The sequence below is a fragment of the Acinonyx jubatus genome, chromosome D1 (genome assembly GCF_027475565.1).
Source record: "Acinonyx jubatus isolate Ajub_Pintada_27869175 chromosome D1, VMU_Ajub_asm_v1.0, whole genome shotgun sequence".
In the NCBI taxonomy this organism is placed as follows: Eukaryota; Metazoa; Chordata; class Mammalia; order Carnivora; family Felidae; genus Acinonyx; species Acinonyx jubatus.
This window is the reverse complement of record NC_069390.1, coordinates 105064663-105085429: the sequence shown is the minus strand read 5'-3', so window position 1 is coordinate 105085429 and position 20767 is coordinate 105064663. Positions and strand designations below refer to the sequence as shown.

Genomic DNA, 20767 nt, shown 5'->3' with positions numbered 1-20767 from the left:
AATGGGAAGCGAGAGTTCGGGCAGATGGAGAAGGGATAACCTAGGCACGACGAGCCTTTGTGTAGAGGAGCCTTTCACTGTCATCTTCCCTTTCTCCCCATGAGCCTGGGCAGGATGGTCCCTATTTTCAGACCTGTTTCTTTTCTTCTAAGAATCCAATTGAACCTCTGTGACTAACTCCTGCCAGATAATGAATATCTGGGGTGATCCAGGAAGAGTTCATTCACCTCATCAAAGGAAATGGCTTCATCCTAAATCAAAATTGAACCGGACTCACTATAGAATCAATAATGGGCATGGCCAAAGCCATAATCATGTCCTTGAAGGCCAGAATCCCTGACACCACCCATTAACAGGACACTAGGGCAAAAGTTCAGGGATTTGACTAAGAGCCACTTTGAGAATATGCTTAAATAAAAGCCTCTATGAATATGTGATCTCATCTTTATAGACATAAGGCCTTTGAGAGAAAGTGAATAGCTTTTGAATATATTTAATTTTAATTAAATTGAATACCTAAATACAATTTATTGTAGAGTACAGGAAATGCATGTATTTAAATGGAAATATTTGGAGATTTCTACTTTTTGGAAGGGCAAGTTATTAACCACTTATCTACAAGTCCTTCAAAGAAAAATCTTCCATTTGGCTAAGCTGTTTCAAAGGTTAGTCTCTGAACACACTTGAGGAGAAAGCAAAGTCCCCTCTTCTCATCCTGATACTGAGTAGTAAGACAGGCTCCCTCCAGGGACTGCTGGACATTTGACCTCAGAAGTAGACCATATTCTTCAGGTGAATTCAAAAGGAAGTGGTGAGTGCCAGAGGGCTTTTATTTTTTTCCCAGACTTAGTCTCATTCCCCTGCAGGAACCGCCCCAGGAAAACCCCCAGTCTCCAGAAGATATATCCCTCTACTGGATCTATCTCAGCGATCCCAGTCGTTAAATATCATCAGACAACTAGCCCTTTCCATACTGGCATGTAAAAGATTGCCTCCTGTATAAGGACAAGTGACCCAGATGATTACCAGTGCTGAGAGGGTCAAAGCTTCCTTTGCCCACCCACGTGGTTGCCTTCAAAACAGTCAAATAATGTTTCCACCTGTTTCTTAGTTGTCTCTTCTGAGCAGTACATTAAAATAATGGACTTGCTGATAAAGGCACAGATCCAGAAGATCTGAATTGTGAATCCAGGGCTTTCTAAGTCTATCCAGTGTGATTACAGGACTTCAGGTCAGTAGGACCAGGCAGGAGCAATTCAGAGTTTTGGGTTTTGGGTCTAGAATTGTTTGGTTCTACAGTATGATCACAAAGCAAACCGTTGTTCAATGAAACCCTTGTTTTTCTTACCACTGTAAAGTTCTGTTATATAAGTTGAGGTTCTGCTCTTGGAATCTTGAATACGTGTCTTTGCATATGTTGGTTAAGTACATAAGCTAAATAACATAACATAACAAATGTTCCTTTTAGGAGACTTTTCTACATCATATGAATTGGCTGAGGCATCTTTAAATGTAATTTCAGTGATATTTAAACTAAAGATGGTTATCTTTTCTTAGTTAATATCCCTGAGGCAAACATGAGCATTCTTCATATGTCCAAAAACCTCTTAACTATGCTCAAAGTTGGGTCATCATATATTTTTTAAAGAGTAACCACAATTTGTCCTCTCCTGAGCCTATTCTGTACTTATATAACTGTTCTCAAACAATGCACCACACTGTACTGGGCATGAAATGTGTGTAAGAGAATATTGCTTTGGATATGCCATTAGTACCTAGGACCAAAACACAAAGACTGACCAAATAGGTTAGGTCTATGAACTTGGGCTTCAGTATTGTCCTAATCAATGTCATCAACATTGAAAACTATGTATGAAACATATACATATACGTGTGTGTATGGATGGATGGATGCATGTATAGTATGAAACCAAATTGTCAGTACAACCCATTTTTTTCATAGTGAGTAGAATCTTAGATACTTTGAAGAACCCCAATTTTTCAAAATCAAGAGGTATTTTTTTTCAAAAGTTGTTTTAAAAGTATGCAGAGGAAAAAATGTTTGATAAAATCAGGAACCCTAACGTGAGAATTTGTTCATTCATTGCATGCCTATTACATGCCCAAACTACACTGCATGCTAGGAATATAAGATAAATGTGCTGTCCCTATTCTTGACGAGCTCTAAGACTAGATACACACACATCCCACACAGGCTGGTAGGTCCTAACACCCAGTTATGGAGGAGCTATTCACTGGGAATGTGGAAGAAAAAGAAGAGGAGTAAACCACAGTGGGTTAGGAAGACATCTCAAACTGGTCTGGCATCATCAAAGTATATAGAAATGAATTATATCCTAACCAGAGGATGGCCCTGGAAATCAGAGAACACAGTGCATTGGCCAGAATGGTGAAGGAGCCTTGGAAATATGTAAAGCCAGCACCTTCATGTTAGCACTCAGGCATGAAGAGGTTAACTCATTCAAGTTTATCTGAGTTAGAAATTTGGAGCATGTAGATGAGGTTCACCAAGAAATACAAGCAAATACATTTAACTGAGTTTAGGAGAGCCTTCACATTGGTATTTTGTAAACAGGTCTGTCCACTACAGAGGGATCAAAAGCAAAAAAGAAGTAAGTCCAAAAGAGATCTTTCCTAACTAAAGAGACCTTGAGTCCCAAAGTACCAAAATCAAGGGCTGAGACTTGGCCCTGTGTCATCTATGTCTATGGTAAATTCAGGGTCTCCAGGGCTCTCACAAGGAAAACCAAAGTTAATGGCTAAAAACAATATACATTTAGCAAAAAAATGTATGTGGATCATTCAGTTTTGCCTCAAACTATATAATCCCTAAAACACATTCATCAAAGTTTAGCAATTAGCTTAGCTAATAAAAAGGTTAGCCTTTTTGGGGAGCCTGGGTGGCTCAGTCGGTTAAGCATCAGACTTCAGCTCAGGTCATGATCTTGCGGTCCGTGAGTTTGAGCCCTGCATTGGGTTCTGTGCTGACAGCTCAGAGCCTGGAGCCCGCTTCAGATTCTGTGTCCCCCTCTCTCTCTGCCCCTCCCCTGCTCATGCTCTGTCTCTCTCTCTCTCTCTCTCTCTCTCTGTCTCTCTCTGTCTCTCTCAAAAATTAAAAAAAAACACATAAAAAATTTAAAAAGGTTAGTCTTTTTAAACAATATTTTTTAAAGTTTATTTATTTGAGAGAGAGAGACAGACAGAGAGAGCAGGGGAGGGACAGAGAGAGAGGGAGAGAGAATCCCAAACAGGGATTCTCTGACAGTGCAGAGCCTGATGTGGGGCTCAATCCTAGGAACCGTGAGATCATTACCTGAGTTGAGATAAAGAGTCAGATGCTTAACCGACTGAGCCACCCAGGTGCCCCTAAACAATATTATTTAGTTATATGATTGTGTTCATTCATAACTTGTGGTAGATTGTTTTTAAAAGAGCTTGTCTTCGTATATGTATATATATACACACACATATATATATGTGTGTGTATATATATATATATACATATACATATACATATATATGTATATGTATATATATATATCAAATCATTGAGTAATGTGATATTCCCCTTCCCTTGACTATCCTTAGGGAAATTTGTATCATTGACTCATGCGGCCAGATGTCAGATGCTATTGTTTCCCTGGTAAAAACTGTTTGAGATGTAGAGATAATATCTGAGATGAAATAAAACAGCCTGTGAAAGTCCAGGTCAAGGGTACAGGAACTTTCTCCTACAAATCTGGACTTAGAGCTTCTCTCGAAGACATGAAAGTTCTGAGAAGACCAGGTCCCCATTTCCAAATGGAAACAACTGGGAAGAGCTGCCCCCTCTCAATAATATGAGCATTCTGCAGACCAAGATGGTCCTCCAAAATTAACATCACTGACCTGGCCCTGGAGACATTTGAGTTTGTGATGCCCGATAGAATCTTGTAGACTCTATTCCAGAGTTTCAGGAAGCATCACAGATACTTAAGGTTCTTATTCTTTAGAGAGGAATTTATTTTTATTACTTTGGAATAGATTCCATTGCCTTTGTGAAATACTTTAGTTCTTTGAATTTTAACCAGAAATTGGAATGCTGGCAGCTCTCATTTATATTAGCGAGGCGCTTTGTTCTGTTAATTTTACTTCAAACATACTGTAAAAAGTAGATTGGAGAAACTCTCATATATGATTCCTAACACCAAATCCACAAATGTCTGCTTTCCCTTCTAGGATCGTCAAGAAGGAAAGTTCACGGTGGCTTATTGACAAGATTGAAGAAAAACTCCTCAGAAATTAATAACAAGCACCTGACAGATATGCCTGCTGTCTCCAATGCAAGACATCCCATGACGTTCGGTAATTAATGGTATGACCTACACATTATTGGGAAAATTAATGAGTACATATTTCAAGTGAAATCCATTTCGTAGATGAAAAATGTTTTGGTTCTACACCATTATCCTCAAATAGAGGTAAACCAAAACGTATGCATTGGTAGAGTCAGGAACAGGAGTAAGATTCACATAACTAAGTATGGAGACAGTTACAGCCATTGCCATAACATTGATGATGCCCTCCCACGTCAGGCGAAGTTTTTCATGCCTTTAAGTTTTCGGTAAAATTGAGATCCTTGGGCAGAAGGAGCCCCGAGTGTAGGGAGAAGCTCTAAGATTAAGAACCTCGAACTCTCTGTCATTTCTTTTCCTACCCGCATTTCAGAAAGAAAACGAACCAAAAAATCTTTGTATGGTAAGTGTTCTACTTAAAGGGTTATGAAATTTTGTTCACTTTTCCCCATTTGGAGACACCCCTCCTTCTCTGGGATGTGCTCGGAGACATTGAAAACACAAATACATGATCATGTAGTTCCTACGTAGAAATCCTTGAAAGACAACTCAAGAAAAGATGCTAACATACAAGAGGATGGGGACTCCTTGAATATGCTCATGTGAAGGCACTAGGAAATGGAAATGCTCCTCTTCTGAGATAATTCCTATGGCAGTTTGAGGCCTGTAACCAGACACACCTCCTACATAAGTTTCTCTTAAACAGAGAGGAACTTAGTTCACTCAAGCATTTTAATGACCTCAAATGGATTGCAAGAGCCTAGGGGATTTTTCTGAGTCATAAGAAAACTCTTGGGCAAGAGAACCCTGCAAAATGATCGACCGTGAGATGAAGCCAACACCGAGTGAGAGAAGTTCTCACTATTTTCCAAGGTAGCAGCCTTTTATTGTCTGCACCTCCAAAGTCCATTTTGTGACTACAACACCTATCAATTACAGGGGTCATTTAAACTCCAAAGAGAGAAAAAGAATTGCACCTTGCTCGACAATTCCAAGGCCCAGAACTCTGATCACACATCAGGAAAGAACCATCCTCACCTTTATTGGAGGCACCAGAGTCACCTGGCAATAAGGACAATTGTGTGCTCCAAGGTATTTCAGAGGGTCTTCGGGCTCCAAAAGTCCAGGTAGCTGGGCGCTCCCTCCTTTCCCGCATCTAGGAGAGGAAGGAGCAGATCAGAAAACTATCATTCGGCGCTGAAAACAAGAGTTGAAACAGAATTTCAAAAGGGAAAGGAGATACTGACTTAAGCGGACACTCCCAGAACCAAAAGGACGGGACGACTTTGTGTGGTAGGTGAACGGTTTCTGTAGCAGTCAAGTCTGGGAGTGATCAGTCATGTGTGTACCTCGTGTGTACCCTCAATAGTCAAGGGCCAAGACACTCAGCAGTTACTCAGTTGCTACCGAGGAAGTGTAGTACATTGGAAAGAGTCCAAGCTTTAGAGTCCGGAATACTTAAATCTAAATCCTGAGCCTGCTGCATCATCTCTGGCTTTATGCTTGGACTTTGCTTCTCCGCATCTCACCTTTCTCTTCTCTACCTGTCTGCTAATAATGTTTCTCTTTCAGGATTGTTATAAGGGTTGAGTGCGATAGTGTTGCCCAAAGTGCCAGGCACATAGTCGTCGCTCCATGGATGGTAACTATTACCAGGATTATTTTTCCTGCTAGTGAGGAAATGAGTCTCCTTGGTCTCTCTCCCTGTAGCATCCTTCTTGTAAAGTTCTCTACTCTCTTTGGGTTTTTTTTTCCATCAAAGTGAAGCTCTGTTGTATCTCATGATAGCGGTGGAACAAAACACCAGGAAGTATTAGGCAGTCTAAAAGTATACACATCTAATTGGGGGAGGCAAGTACCTAAAACATGAGTCTCACTGTATGGGTAATCAGATGATTTTCTTTTTCTTTAAAAGAAATGTCATTCTTTCTGAGATACAAAATGGGGCAGGCTCTGTTTGGATCAAGGCAAGAGAAGGATTTCTTGTACTCTCAGGAACAGAACTTGGGGTTTAGGGGAGAGCCTGATCCCAGACAGGACAGGAGTCCGCTGAAGACTTCTTAGGAACTCACCCCTTTGATAGGCCTGGGGGGAAGCGCGGACAGGTCTGCATCCGGGTGGATACATGCATGAATTAACCAGCCAGCTCCCACAGAGCCCAGGCCCACATCGGTGCTCAGTGACAGCAGCTCGGAGGAACTGGGAGGGCTGGACTTCCTCTTCCAGCCCTTCACCCAGAGCGGGCAGCCACATTGCCCTGTTCCTGAAGCATCTTTGTTCACTGGATAACTGGATGGACCCAGGCTCCTGAATTTCCCTGTATCAGCGGTGGCACGTCACTACTTCAGCAGCCCTCCTGCAAGCAGACAAGGGCAGCACCAGCTTCCAGGCTTTCAGTATTTCAACAGTGACACCATGTGGCAGGTGACGACAACCCAGGACTCCCCAGTGGACCGAATAGATTTCTGGGTTTCCCTTCTTGATGTAAATCTTAGGATTGAGTAGGACCCTGAGATTCTTGTGATCATGGGACAAGGATCCCAAAGGTGAAAGAAACATCTCTCATCAAAGGCAAGACGGGGGCTCAGTCACGTAATGTGGATAGGAAAAGAAACTGTGGCCATATGTTGTACTCCGAACTGGACGTGTTACTTAGACAGGTGATGGTGGGTCCTCAGGGCTGCAGGACAGGTCCCTGCAGAGCATGGTGACAGAGGACAGGCTGTACTTCCTACAGGCATCACGGAATTGTGGTGAGGAGTGATAGTAGGCGAGGACACGAGGTACCCTGAAAACAGATGCTGGCAAGTGACTGTGGCAGGCAGACCAGCAGGCAGCCGCGGAGAGCCCCGGTGGGGAGAAGACGGCTGCCCCCAGCTCCCCAGACGTTGCAGTGCTGGTGGCGCGAAAGGACAGTGACAAGAGAAAAGAAGCCCAAGTCATCAAGGGCCGGGGGCAGGGCATACTGTTAAGATGAGGATCTCAGACACAGAGTCTGAATCGGGGACACACTTATGACAACAAGCCCAGGTCCTGGTTCTGGGAATAGAAAATGAGAGACATTCATTCATTTATTCACTCAGCAAATATGTATTGAGACCTGCTCTATGCCAGATGCTATTCTAGACACCAGGCCTATAGCAGCAGACGAAATCCCTGCTCCCTGTGCATTTGCATTCTATCAGGGGTGATAGACTATAAATACGATAAATAAAGTATATAGCAGATGGTGATTAATGCAACAGAGAATGAGAAGGCAGGGAAGACAAGATAGGGTAGGATGGGGGCAAGAGGAGGTGTTAGATGGGATGGCGGGGGAAGGCTAGAAGGAACCGGGCCTGGGAGCAACGAGGTGAAGAAGTGAGCCGTGTGGATATTGGGGAGCAAGGGCTCCAGAGTGTGGGGACAGAGCGAGCAATGCACAGAGGCAAGAGCAAAGTCAGTGTGTCCGCGCAAGGGCGGAGAGGCCGGCGTGGCTGGAGTGGAGCAGAGGTGTCACGTTGTGGGGGGATCTTCCTTGCACACCGTATCAGGGACTTGGCTTTCACTGTGAGTGGGGTGGAGGCCACTGGAGGGCTCTGGGCAGAGGTGTTGAGTGAGGCCGTGGGGGAGAAGCAGAAGACAGGCTGGCAGCGCGGAGGATGCGTGTGTTCGCCACGAAGTGGGTGAAAAGTGGCGAGGTTCTGCATGTATGTGAAGGTGGCACTGCCACGTGTCCGGATCAGTTGGTTGTGACGTCTGAGAGAAGAGAAAAGCCACAGCGTGCCCCCAGGAATACCGGCCCGATCCGGAGTAGGTCAGGCCAGCCTGGGCAGGCGTATCGCATGGTCATCCCCCCGAAACCCACCCAGACAATAGGCGCCTGGAAGCAGGTGGTTGACGCTGGTCCCAAACTGTGAGGATGGAAGACAGCAAAGAAAGTCAAGTGATCACCACACCTTCATTTCAGATCCTGTAAGGCCAAGAGAGCTCTGCCCCCAGGTTACACCTGCTCCTTGGGGCGGCACCAACGTCTCCTGAGACTAGCAGCACATAAGGGTCAGGTTGAACGGTTTTGCTCACTCTTACTAGAACAGAGGAATAAATGTGTTTACACACAGAGTGGGAATGCATGTTTTCTGAGGGTGCATGAGCACCTGCCAAGAACGACCTCGCTTGCCTTCTCCATCCAGCCATAAATCAGCGATCTTAAGCGGCCAGCACACCGACGCCTTGCATCATGCTTCAGACACGCATAACGGCTGAATTCTCCTTCACACAGGCATGCTTGTCGAGCCCACTCCCCACGTCGGTCCTGTGCCCCGTCCATCAGCCGAGCCATTTTTAGCGTGTTCGTATCTAGTGTCTCCATCCCTCTCTGCCACCTCCCTTCCGGAAAGCGAACAGACCAGTACAGCCCCAGGTCTGGCGCACATTCGGCCCCTTTTTCGAGACCCTGTAGCTTGCTTCTCCTTTCATGCTTTGTAGGCGCTTAGCATCCATCCCTATCTCTGCCCTGGAGTGTTCCCTTTAACGGGAATGCTCTTGAAAACAGCCCTGCAGAAAAATTCTTTATATGGGCTCATTGTAGGTGACACCCCACTAGTTTGCAGAATAAAGCTGCTCTCCTAAAAGCTCTCCTCCCATCACCCTAACACACACACACACACACACACACACACACACACACACACACACACATTCGTATATCCCTCACGTCTGGTAGCTTGTGAAATCAGAGCTCCCACCCACCAACTCATTTTGTCATCTACATTACAGCTACAGTTCCCTCACAGGAACAGTCACCTCTGAGAAGCTCAAGATTCTCCCTGCTATGTCTTTGCAGATGCCAAAAAGGTGGATCAATTCATGCTTTGCTCTTGAACTCCCTGGGGACACTCTTGCAACACTATTGGTATTCTCTGTGCTTTCGGGTATGGTAAGTAGTCACCCTGTTATATCCAGAGGTTTATTTTTAATGAAATGCTGACAATTTACCATGCCCCCTGCATAACTGCTTTCGAGGCTGCCTGTCAAGAGTGACGGCGATTCAAGAAAGCATGGGAAATAATCCGCCAGTTATCAGTCCGGTCTCAACTTTTCTTACAAATTGCTATACCCTTGCAACTAATTTTAGCTGGCAATAGAAGATCAATACAAATAACAAGAGATGGTTTAATCTCTTCAGGTGAGTTGTAACTCAACATCACTGCACATGTGATACACACGTTCCTTGCAAACACACTGCAACATGTGAGAAGTTCCAGAAAGGAAAATGCGGAGCATGAACACAACAGTATTGGGGAACAGAGAAAAAGGCAGCAATTCTACCGGCAAAAACACAGTGTCCCTCGCGGGCATAGGTGCCCCTGACACCTGTGTGGTCAAGTCAGATTTGGGTGACCCATCTTATTAAACCATGCGTGCAGCCACCCGGCCCTTCTCAGGTGACTCGGGCTGAGCGTTGAAGCTGGCTGCCGGCTCTGCTTTGCTGGGAACAGTCCTGCATCAGTGCTGCTCAGAAGGCAGCAGCTGTCATGTGACCTTCTTCCCCGTGCTAGCAAAATGTGCTTCTCTGCTGTAATGACCCAGGAAGAGACTGTGTGGGCTCAGTCACTGTCCTGGAGTCTGGAAAACCCAGCAGCCATTGTTCCCAATGGATAGGTACTTTTTTTTTTTTTCTGGTGCCATCAAGATTGTATATGGAGCTAAATACTTTGCCGTCACATTTCCCATGACTTTCGCATCCTGCCATTGGCCTAAGAATATTTCAGAAAATTGCGAAAAAGTAGTTTGAAGATTAGTGAAATAAGCAGGATACAAAAGGGCAGATATTGTTTGATTCCCGTTATATGAGGTGCATAGAATGGGAAAATCCATAGAGATGGAAAGCAGGATGGAAATTGCCAGGGGCTGAGAGGAAGCTGGTGGCAAGTTATTGTTTACTGGGTACAGAGTTTCTGTTGAAGGGCAGAATTTTGGAACTAGACAGTGGTGACGATTGCATTACATAATGAATATAATGAATACCACTGCAGCCTTCACTTAAAATGATTATGATGGCAAATTTTATGTTATATATATGTATTGACTACACTAAAAAAATACCCTGAAAAGGATAGTCTGAAGACATTAAGGTAAGATTTTCCCCTCCTACTCAATGAACAGCGGCTTTCTCTCCTGCCTCCCCAAACTAAATTATTAAAGAGTTTGTATCATTATGCTGGAAAGGTTCATAGGCTCATCTCATCAGATGATGAAGGCATTTATGGGCCCCCTGATGGGCTGGGAGCAAAGGTGGCTCAGAAATTTCCTCAGGATACAAATTTTATATGTATAAATTGTTCAGCACCACAGGCTTCTAATGGAAAAGACCAGTTATTTGGTCAACCCATCCACATCTGTGATATCTTTTTCTAGAGGACACCACTTTTAAATGAGTCTTCTGGTGCTTACCCATGAATCTCTAAATAGTATGCTTTTTTTTTTAAGTTTATTTATATATTTTAAGAGTAACCGAGACAGCACAAGTGGGGGAGAGGCAGAGAGAGAGGGAGAGAGAGAGAATCCCAAGCAGGCTCCACACTGTCAGCACAGAGCCCAACGTGGGGCTCAAACCCACAAAGCCGTGAGATCAGGACCTGAGCCAAAACCAAGAGTCTGAGGCTTAAAAGACTGAGCCACCCAGGAGCCCCTCTAAATAGTACACTTAATGTGACATTTCATGGCATATCATCTGTAATGATTATCTGTAACTTCCTGCTGTGATAGATGGATGATTGTGCCTTGAACCACATCTTACCGCCTCTGCCCTCGGCCTCCCAATACAATTAGATCACTGCTCTCGGTTTGTGTCTGTAACTTCTGACTTAACACCTCCACATCTTATCCAGACACACAGTCCTCTTGGCTCCCCATTTGGGAGCTGGTGACACCAGTGGATTCCCTCTTCCCTTTGCTGCCCACTCCCCCATTCACCCTTGACATCTGTCAAATTTTTCTTTCGTGTAGTCAGTCTTTCATCTAGCTTTTCTTTCGTGTAGGTACGGTGGTTATGTCTTTCGTGATTTCTTTGCAAGCTGATTGTAGAGGTCAACACCCATTGATGGTGTTTATGTTATTGTAATCACGTAATTCTTGTCCTCCGCAGAGTGTGCCATGAGTATTCTTTCTCCAAGATTGTAATGCCATAACCCCTCCGATACTTGGAGAATAATCCTAAAATTTAGTTCAAATGGATTCTCCTGCTTTATATCTGTCAATTCTAAAAGTCACAGCACATTTAGTTAACTGCAGTTTGGGATTAAAACTGTCTTAGGGAGATTGGGTGCTTGGTTGTTGTTGTTCACTGGAGTGTCTGGGAGCCTTACCTTTTTCCCTTGCCTTTTGTGCCCTAATCATTTCCCAGGATTTTTAAAAGTTTTAGTTCTGTTATCTATTCCATCTTGCTCTCTTTATTCTAAGGACATACCTTGCAGAACCCTCCGTGTTTCTTCTCCTCTGTAAACCAGTTGTTTTCTGAGCCTGCTGCAAAAATGCCCTTCCCTGAGCTCAGCACACGTCCACCATTTGTTTGTTTGAAGTTTGTACCTATTTACTACATTTAGCACTACTTTCTCTGGGATCATTTGTTTCTGGGTTTGTTTGGTTGTTTTTCTTCTCGGAGTGTAGAGAGAGGTCTTTATTTTATGTTTCCACATGTCCTAAGTATCTCTAAGACACCTGATGGTCTACTCTTTTCAAATGGAGCAGTCAAGTCCCTGTGGACGCAGGGGCCTTACTGGTTGGCAAGATTCGCTTTAGGGTAAGAGAGCCGGAGAATCCCTGATGGCCAGAATGGGGGGTTGGTGTATATATCCACAGTGGTACCCTGTTTCTCCCTAGAAACTTAAATCACTTATTTAAAGAAAAATTGACTTTGTTGTTGTTGTTGTCCAGGGCTGTGAAGTCCTTCCCTGAGCACCTTAGGTGAAACAACCCCCACCCCTGGCGACTCTCCAGTTTATTAAGTTATTGTATTTCCCTCCTGACTCTTACCACCCTCAAAACTATCTAACTGGTCTACTTGCTCATACCTTATTTCTCCGTCTAGAAGATAAAGTCCATGAGAAAACAGCTCTTTTCTTTCTAGTTCACTGTTGCGTCCTTAGTGCCTAGAACAGTAGCTGACACATAGCAGGTGCTCAGTAAGTGTTGCTTGAACTAATGAATCAATTATTGATAAATAAAAACGGGATGTCTGGACTACTATAATCTCAAGAACAAAAATTACAAAAATTTACAAAATGGGGGGGTGAGGGTGGAGTTGCTTGATGTCATAGAAAATGGCGCTTACCTGCTACTTTGTGATATTTCCTTCTGAAACCAGAAAAAGGCTAATCCTCAGGCCCCATATCAAAAAAAAATGAAAGCTTCTGGTTGGATGTCAACACTGCCAGTCGTCTCATAAGGGTGGGTCATCTCTTCTTAAAGTAAGTAGAGCCCAAAACCCGTAGCCTGCTCAGTCCTCAGAGTTTCACCTTGAAAGAAACTCTCTTTATCCACCCCACTTAAGACACTATTGGGACTTTTGAAACAATTCATGAAGGAAAGCTTCACCAGCAGAAGGCTGAAGAATAGGTATTGGGATAATAGGATTCGCTGGGGTAGAAAATGTTCAGAATTTTGTGGAAAGACTTTTGATTTAAGAGTGCCTCTTAGAATGTGAATTTTTCAGAGTGCTTGGGTGGCTCAGTCGGTTAAGCGTCTGACTTCAGCTCAGGTCACGATCTCACGGTCTGTGAGTTCAAGCCCCACGCCGGGCTCTGTGCTGACAGCTCAGAGCCTGGAGCCTGTTTCAGATTCTGTGTCTCCCTCTCTCTGCCCCTCCCCTGCTCATGCTCTGTCTCTCTCTGTCTCAAAAGTAAATAGAAACATTTTTTAAAAAAAGAATGAATTTTTCACTAACCGCTTTATAAAAATAAGTACAGGTTGTCCCCGCCATCCGTAAGTAGAACGTTCTTTCAAAAGCTTTCCTTATTGAAAGGATGTAAAACAGCAAAGCAATGACCATTAATTTACATGGAAACATTTTTGAGCATTCTTGAGCATTCCCAGACCACACAGTAATAACCTCTTTTAGGTTTCTCTGATATCTTAGGACACATCCAGCTAACGGACGGACAAAATAAGTCAAGATAAATCACAGGTGCTCACAGACAAAAGTTCACAGCTGTGAAGCCTTGGTACCAAGATGTTGAGCAGAGTTCCTGGGGAAGGAGCTTGGTGGGACCACTCTTGCTGCTCAGAGTACATGTTGTCTCTGTAATGACCCACCGCAAAACAAATGCCCAATGCTCTTTTCATTCTTTGCTTTTTTTTTTTTTTTTTTTTTGGTAAAAGTGAAAGTCCTCTTTGGATTCTTTCGTCACTGCAGACAGGCACTAATGTAGGTCTTTTGTAAAAGCGATGTTCAAGTACCTTGAACTTCCAATAAGTGGGAGATACCTGTGTTTATTTACAGACCAGGCACAGAGAAACAGCTTTTCTCTGTCCTCTTGCCAAGTTTTCCTCTGAACCACTGGCTGACCCATTTAATGAGATGAGTTGTAAGGATACCGAATGACTGGAAGGCAATCATCTTCTGATAGGGAAAGTGACAACTAATATGGTTCATTGTGGCCCAGGTTGCTTTGACTCCCTGCACACAAGTTTTATTCCAGGAAACAGCCCTCTTTATGTTCAGTTCAAACATGTATTGATTGCGGTTATGCAGTCTCTTTTCCATTCCCACAACTATCTTGGGTTATTCATTTCCTGTTTCCACTTTAAGGGGCTCTTTAATACCACTTGATTACGTGTTTACCTCCTAAACACCCCCAAAGAGCATCATCTTTTTAAAAATCCCCCGGTTAGGGGCGCCTGGGTGGCGCAGTCGGTTAAGCGTCCGACTTCAGCCAGGTCACGATCTCGCGGTCAGGGAGTTCGAGCCCCGCGTCCGGCTCTGGGCTGATGGCTGAGAGCCTGGAGCCTGTTTCCGATTCTGTGTCTCCCTCTCTCTCTGCCCCTCCCCCATTCATGCTCTGTCTCTCTCTGTCCCAAAAATAAATAAACGTTGAAAAAAAAATTTTTTTTAAAATCCCCCAGTTAAACTGTGGTTTGCCTCCTAAATGTGATTACCTCCTAAATACCCCAAAGAGTAATATTTTTCTAACCCCCCCCCCCAGTTAAACTGTGGTACATCTAGACAATGGAATATCATTCAGCACTAAAAAGAAATGAGCCATGAAAAAACATGGAGGAACATTTTATAAAGCAAAGGAAGCCAATCTGAAAAGGCTACATACCGTGTGATATTCCAGAAAAGGCAAAACTATGCAGACGGCGAAAGGATCAGTGGTTGCCAGGGGTTAGGGAGGAGGGGGTGTTGAATAGATGGAGCACAAAGGATTTTTAAGGCAGTAAAAATACTCTCTATATAATACCATAGTGATAGATACATCTTATACATTTGTTCAGACTAATAGACGGTACCACAAGAGTGACCTTCATGTAAACCATGGACTTCAGGTGATAATGATGTGTCCCTGGAGATTCATGGGTTGTAACAAATGTACCCCTCTTGTGCTAGGATGTCGACTGTAGGGGAAGCTATGCATGTGTGGGGTCAGGGGAAAGCTCTACCTTCTGTTCGATTTTGCTGTGAACTACAGCTGTTCTAAACAAAATAGTGTATTAAAAAAATCCCCAGTTCTCTCTAAGTAATCCTACAGTATGACTGTATGTAGATGTTTAGAACATAGCAGTGAGGGAAAATATTACCTATAATTCCATTTTTCATTTCTTTCTGATTCATCTTCCTTCTGTAGAGACACGCAAATGCACTGCAGATATGCACTTGTGCATGCTGACGCTCGTACTTCCCAGTGTTCCCTGCCGATAGCCAGACTGTGGAATGCACGGTTGCGACTAAATTTGTAATTCTAAACTCCAGGCCAATGAACCTACAAGTACAAAACGTACTTGTAAACCACTGACATCTGATGAGTTACTATGCAGGCCCAACCTTTCAAATGTGAAAAACCTTTGAACTAGGAAAAAAAATTAGTTGCTTAAAGCAGTGATTAATCAATGAGCCAACCATCCCCAAAGCCCAGGATGTTACCAGCTAAATAAATAAGCACTAGAAATTGGAAAAGAGTGTACCTGTTTTTACCCTGTGAGCTGAGACACAGCCAAGAGTCAACAGCACCAAGTGCTGGGACTCACACACCCTACGGGCAGACACTGAACACAAAAGCCGTGTTTCTTCAGTACGTATTCTATCTGCTTAATGGAGAAAGACATTTCCCTAAATTTCACACAACCAGAAACTGGCACTGCAAGCTGGATATTGCTGCGTTTGCATCACTGATCCTGCATGTGGAATTTCCAACGCAACTCCCCCGTCCCTCTTTCTCTGACTTCGCGTCTGATTGGCTCCGGGATCAGCCATGTGGAGCCTGACGCCAAGCTGCCAGGCTGGTGCATAGCAGGGTTTTCTGGGTTTGCAACAAGGTAACTCCACAGTCTACTTGCGTGGGCCCTGGAAGAAGGACCTGTTTCTTCCAGATAAAGGTGGACGTGGACCCTCCAAGGTCATGTGACAGATTAAGGAGGAACCTCTAGATTTCTTTCCTGGCACCTGTATTCCACACCCACTCACAATTCAGGAGATTTCCTTAGGTTCACCTAGTTGTAAGAGGTAAAAACTCACTCAGTGCCTCTGGTAATTGTGAGTAGGAATGAACAGGGACGTAGGTCCACAGAGTAGAACTTCCGTCACAGCTTAGAAAATCAGGGAAGTGTGAACAGCCTCAGAAGAACAAAAACTGGAGCATCTGGAGATTTCTGATGCAGGGATATTGGATAAGCAGTCTGATTCAACTAGAAAGAGAAACCACAAATCCTCTCTCTAGAATCCCTTCCCCAAAACTTGGATCTCAAAGAACTCCTGTGAACTCAAAGTAAAAAAAAAAAATCACAACACAAAGAAGACATCATTAGTGACATTAGCAAAAATGTAGAACCACTGGAACTTTCTATTTTGGTGGAATGTAACAATGGTACTGTTAATTTCACTCGGGAATTTACCCATGAGTAAAGAAAACATGTGTGCCCTGAACAAGTTGGATTCAAATGTTCAGCGCAGTTGATTCATAATTGTCCCAATCTGGAAATAGCTCAAGTATCCTGTGAACAGATTAATGGGTAAACAAATTTTGATATAACTATACAATGGAATACTACTTAGCAATAAAAAAAAAGGAAATGAATTACTGATAAATGCAATAATATTATACTTAGTGAGAGAAGCCAGAAAAAAGAATACGTTCTGTATGATTCCCTTTATGTGAAATTCTAGATCAGGCAAAACCAACAGTCTATCAGATAGCAGAACAGAGCTTGTTCTGGGCAGGGGGTCGGTGGGGAATTAGCTGCAGTTAGACCAGGGACATTTTGGTGTGATGGAAATATTCTGTATCAAGATTGTGGTGGTGATTGCACGGGTACCTACATTTTCCAAAACTTATCAAATGATATGCTTACAATGCGTTTTATTTGCATTTTATTATATGCAAACATACCACCATAACAGTATTTTTATTACTTTTTTAAATTTTTTTTTCAACGTTTTTTATTTATTTTTGGGACAGAGAGAGACAGAGCATGAATGGGGGAGGGTCAGAGAGAGAGGGAGACACAGAATCGGAAACAGGCTCCAGGCTCCGAGCCATCAGCCCAGAGCCTGACGCGGGGCTCGAACTCAGGGACCGCGAGATCATGACCTGGCTGAAGTCAGACGCTTAACCGACTGCGCCACCCAGGCGCCCCAACAGTATTTTTAAAAAGAAAATAAATAAAGGGCACCTGGCTGGCTCAGTCGGTTGAGCATCTGACTCTTGATTTCGGCTCAAGTCATGATCTCGAAGTTCGTGAGTTCGAGCCCGCATCAGGCTCTGTGCTGACTGTCCACTTGCATGTGCACACACACACACACACACTCTCTCTCTCTCTCTCTCTCTCTCTCTCTCTCTCAAAATAAACAGAAAAAAGTAAAAATGTTTTCAGATGAAGAAAAGTTAATTATTTTATACTTCTGAGATAAGATATTGATGAGCACTTTGTTTTCTTTCAGACTGATCACAGGTATTTGAGTTTGGGCAAGAAAAATTAGTTTTGTGTTGGGGTCACTGTTTTATCTCTTTGCTATTTAATGTTGAGATTAGTGGCCTTTGATGTCAATTATTCTCATGAAAGGAATAAGCCATTCCTTCAATAAACTAGACATTAACCTCTTTGCTCTCAATTTTTTTCCCTATTAATTTTTAGCTTTAGGGTACAAAACAGCACAACACAAATTATGAGTACAGTTCCTTGAGCAAAGAGAAGCTATGTATTTTCCAATTAAAAATATGTATTATAGAGTCCTTCAGACTGCAATGTGGGTTTTTAAGGAGGTGGCATTTTTTCTCTGTAATATGCTTGGTAATTAATATTGGAAAGACACAGCAATTCTGCTATGGCACTAATCTAAACACGAAAAAGTTTTAATTCCTATGAATTCAAGTTGAATGCTTTATTATGAAGGGGCAAATACATATCTACATTCAGTTAGACTTTCAACAGTAACAGTAAAGATGCTTCCTCAGTTTTATAACATATGCTTCTCAAGTATATTAATAGAAGTCTTATTACTATTATATTTATTCTCTTTGGAATGTTGTCAGACTGATTTTTTCCAGAGCAGCAGACAAGAAGCAAATGTGTTTTGATCATCGGTTCTTACTCATGAGTATCCAAAATTGCCACCTCCTGGGGGCAGGGTTGGGCGTTCCAAAGGCCAGCATTTTACGAGTCTCCCTCAGGGCTTTACAATTCTCAGCCAGCTCTGTCCTCACCCCAAAACATGTGCTCTTTTTTTTAAGTTTTTAAGTTTATTTGAGGGGGGCAGAGAGAGAGAGAGAGAGAGAACCCCAAGCGGGCTCTACACGGTCAGTGCAGAGCCCGACGCAGGGCTCAAACACACGAACTGCAAGATCGTGACCTGAGCTGAAATCAAGAGACGCTTAACCAACTGAGCCACCCAGGTGTCCCCAAAACATGTGCCGTTAATCCCTGTACAACACCACCTGCAGAAGTTTACAGTCAAGCTTAAGACACGGGACCAATCCACATGAAATAATCAGTGCATTCTGGCTTCACGTTCCTCTCTGTTCTAGGCAGACCCAAGGGACCTCATGCTGCTTGATTTTCTGCCAGCACACCCACCCCACCCAGTTTTCATCCCCGACCAGGGAGGCACTCCCTCTGTCTGTTAGCACTCTGGCTCCCTGGCTGCTGAGTAGTGACAGAGGAGATCCAGAGACTGGGATAATTGGAGACACTGCAAATCTATACTCCCGAAAGCTCAGTGAATCCTCCCCAGTACTTGGGAATTGCTGTCCGTGCGATGGCGTATTTAGTGGCTCTTCTGATTCTTTGCATTCCTTTACGTTTCTGACGCTAAACCTACTTTCTACAAAAGGACAAATTTCACATGAAGATAAATGTAAGCAATCATGATATTATGGGCCTTTATCCCCATGTAAGAATTTCTCTACATTTTTATTCTTTCCCTCCTCTCCCACTCTCTCTTCAGTTTTATTTCTTCCACTCTCTGCTGTCTCTCCACCGTCCTCTCTCTCCTTCCCTTTCTTGCTCTCAGAGTCTCTGCTCCTCTTTCCCTTTGACCGTCTCAAGCGTGCAGTTGCCACGACACCTCCCCTAGGTGTGTGCAGAGCTCCCTTTTCCACATCCTCGGTGAGGGTCCCTCCCCACTTCCCTTAAGTGTCTCTTCCAGCCACCACTCTATTAAAACTGCTTTCCTTGAGGTCTTGAGCAAAGTGCCAATGTCAAATCCGATGGCCTCTCCTTGGACCACGTGTTTCTCAGTCTCTCTCAATATCACACACCCCGATGACCACCATTTCCTTCTTGCACCTTTGCTTCCATGATGTGACTCTCTCCCAGTTCCCCTCTACCTTCCTGTTACCTTCTCAGGCCGCTTTCATTGCCTCGAAACTTCCTTCCTCCTCTCTGAGGTATATCCTCCAAAGGACCTTCCTCCTCTCTCTCTCCTCTCTCACACAGCCTCCCTCAACAAGATCACCAGCTTCCACTCTTGGAGATCCCAACAAACCCGCCTCTCAAGGCTTTGCTGGGTCACCATGAACCAGTGATTTTAAGCATTATTATTGCCTGAACCCTCCTCTTCTTCCTCCTCACCCATTTTGGTGACCGTCACTGACTTCTGCTGAAGAACTAAACTTCACCTTGTGTCTTAGTGCGTATATGTCTTCTCAAGTCCACTAGGAGATCATTAATACCAGTGTCTTCTTTCTAAGCAGCAAGAGAATTCCATCACACCTACAGTGAAAGGGTTCATGAACAGTCTATCGAGGTTACAGACGGGGGTGAATTATCAAAACACTGACCATTCTGTACCTACGGGGACAAATTCAACTCCATAAAAACTACACTCCCAACGCAATAGCCTCTAATATGTTAAGCATCACCTATTTCTGGTTCCCGTCTCTGCCTCATGATTCTCTTACATATTCAATGCTGGAACCTGCATACAACATGCATCCTCACTCCGCTATCCTTTCCCAAGGATAATGTCTGACTTCAGGCATCATTCCTTTTTGAGCTGGACTATTGCTATGGATTTTTCATTTACTTTTCTCCCATCTAAATGACGTTTTGACACACTCCCTGACCCAAAATACCCAAGAATTGGCCATGCTATTTCCCACTGCCCCCCAGATCTGTGGTCTGAACACACCTCATGCTTTCCCTTCCCCACATTTACTGAAGCTCCTCCTCCTGCTAAGAATGTTCTTCCCCAAATTATACCTGGTGAAATTCTATTTACTTTTCAAAGCCCCATCCAAATACAACTTCTTCCAGGGAGTGTTAATGTCTTTGACAGGTTCCTTAAGAATTCTTTTATGCCTACTCTATGGCCTTTATCACAGTCTGCCTTGTTTTACTGTTGTTTTCATACATTCTGAAATAATTTTTTTTTAATGTATTGGTTTTTGAGAGACAGAAAGAGCATGAGCGGGGGAGGGGCAGAGAGCGTGGGAGACACAGAATCTGAAACAGGCTCCAGGCTCTGAGCGGTCTTCACAGAACCTGACACAGGACATGAACCCATGACCTAAAGCGAAGTCAAACGCCTGACTGACTGAGCCACCCAGGCACCCTGTTTGTATAAATTTCTTTACTCTTCTGTAAGATTGTGTGACCCTGGAGGATGTAGGGGCCGCAGGCTTTGTTTCTATTTGTGTTCTCCGTGGCATTAAGCATAGTGCCTTACCCATCATAAGAGTATGCTATAGTTTTCTTTTTTGATATTACCATTAACAATA

General features: G+C 43.6%; 1 long non-coding RNA gene across 1 annotated transcript in view; it reads left to right on the top strand.

Annotated features, from left to right (window-relative positions):
* LOC128311959 (uncharacterized) overlaps positions 1–20767 on the top strand; it is a 166360-nt gene that overhangs the window by 72892 nt on the left and 72701 nt on the right. Inside the window, exons 4-5 of the long non-coding RNA XR_008290716.1 lie at positions 4240–4375; positions 9181–9273. This is a non-coding gene — a long non-coding RNA (uncharacterized LOC128311959). The remainder of the gene's footprint in view (positions 1–4239; positions 4376–9180; positions 9274–20767) is intronic.